Consider the following 2,285-nt stretch of genomic DNA (forward strand, 5'->3'; position numbering starts at 1 on the left):
GTGGTATCAGGTGCATATGGTCCACTCTCTCATTTGATGCACCTCTGTATCTAGTCTACCTATCAAAAAAAAAAAACTGGATAATTTCTGAAGAAAGCACCAAGGATAAGGTCTTGAAAAAGTACAACAGATGAGATGTTATTCACAAATACCTCCTCTAGTAGGGTGCCCTTCCTGTTCAAAGATGGCAACTAGAAAAGAAGGAAATTAATGTAAATAGTTTCCTCATGCTAGGTGCCCCAACTGGTCAATAACAGAAACTTGCTTGGTGGTCAAACAATCTCTAAATACCCAAAATAGTAGTGCTTTTGTCATAAAAGAGCACTTAATGGGTATATGGGCGCCTTCTTTTTGCTATATTTAGGTGTAAAGACCTAATTTGGACCAGATTTTACACCTTCTCGAAGTCATTTGAAAATACTAGGTTTTCTTTTTCATCATTCTACAACCCTGTCTGTGCATATCACTTCTAATAATGGGAAGTCTAAAAATAAACTTTATTTGTGCACAACCAAAAATTACACCCATGATCTTCTCCAAAGAGGGCACTTGGATGGTGAAGCAAATGTCGGTTTTGATCTGTAGTATCGAATTTCAAGCAAGGGTTTTACCCTTTTCGCTGTTTTGGCAAAGTTTCAATGGCCATGCTTTCACAGTCCAATTGTCTAAGTTGTCCTATATTCGTCTTTTATAAAGATTAATTTAATATTCTTTAAAAAAAAGGAGGTAAACTTTGATCAATAGCGAAGGAATAACAGAACAGGTGGAGCTCATATCCTATCTCAAGTATATTTATGTACAACAACGCTGCAGGTGCAATATATATATATATTAAATGAGGGTAACAAAATTAGAACTGTAGAGTCAGAACAGGTATCATATCTCAAGTATATTTATGTACAACAACGCTGCAGGTGCAATATATATATATATATATATATATATATAAATGAGGGTAACAAAATTAGAACTGTAGAGTCGTCGTTTGTGGTGTGATTTGAAAATGTCCATGTTCCAAGAGAAGTGATAGGGTGCCTTCTTAGGAGACAACAAAAGCTGTCATGTCATTTTATTGGAGACACTTGAATTAATGCTCTTTTGATCGTGATTGGATCTGATCTAAGTGAGATTTATTGTCTTATCATTTTATGAACACCTTGGTTTGGTGTTTTGGTGAACTAGGATTTATATTACATGTTAAAAAAAAGGGGGTGTTAAGTCTTATCAAGATTAGGCCACCAGGTGCTGTGAAAAACCTAGCACTGTAAGAGTATGACTCTGTTCCGGGCAATTTTCGTTGCGTAAGCTCCATTGACATATGTTATTACAGTGGTTAGCATAGCTCTGCCCCTGGTATTCCCTTATATAAGTTATGCCCTCTCTAACCACTGTGTGACTATTGGAAAGAAGAAGTTCATACTGAATTAGTTACAATAAATATATTTTGGCTTTCTTACCTGGATAGTAAGAGGAAATTGTGACAGCATAGCTTCCCTTAATGTTGCACTGTCATAATGCATAGCCTATGTGTGATCGTTTAAGGCCATGTGCCATCTCACCATGACATTTGGGTAATTGGCACTTATTATTTCATTACACTGAATTACCACACGCTGTGGACATGTAAACTCAAATGCTATCTCATCTTAATCTGTTACTTCATGATGATACACATTCAGTTGTGTTGTCCTTGCATTGAGCATGAACTCATGCATAATTCTAACGCCGGGCATAGAATTCTGTTGGAGATGCGTTGTCCTTTATTATTAGCAGCCCTTATTTCATTAACAGGTAGAACGCATTGTCACAGACTCAGTGGTGCGTTGATTAAAAAAAAGAAAGTAAATGGAATATGATATGACATCCCAGTAGGCTAATTGAGTCCATAGAACTGATGGACAACAAAATGGTTTTGTCAGGAGTCATTCTTGTGGTAGAATGATGCAGACACATGGTACAACGAGGAAAAGACACATAGGTGGAGCAAGTGCTCTAGACTCCTGTCGTGCATTAGGTGAAGCTCAAACAGAGTTCTGGAGTTCGATATCGATTGGGGGTGGAGGTATACACCTCTGGATGCCCTTATACTTTGTGTGTGCGTGCATGTGTCATACTTGTGCAAATGTGTATACGTGTCATATGTGTGTTTGCGCTGTGTAAGTGGCATCATGTTATGTGTATATGGTTTAGTGTCACACATATTTGTATACGTGTCTGTTACTTGTTTGGGCCCGTAAAATATATATTGTTTCTGGGTGGCGGCAAGGTCGCCTCTGGATCCCCAA

This window comes from Pinus tabuliformis, chromosome 6 (assembly GCF_031772625.1).
Source record: "Pinus tabuliformis cultivar Carrire ecotype Pingquan chromosome 6, CPIR1, whole genome shotgun sequence".
NCBI lineage: Eukaryota > Viridiplantae > Streptophyta > Pinopsida > Pinales > Pinaceae > Pinus > Pinus tabuliformis.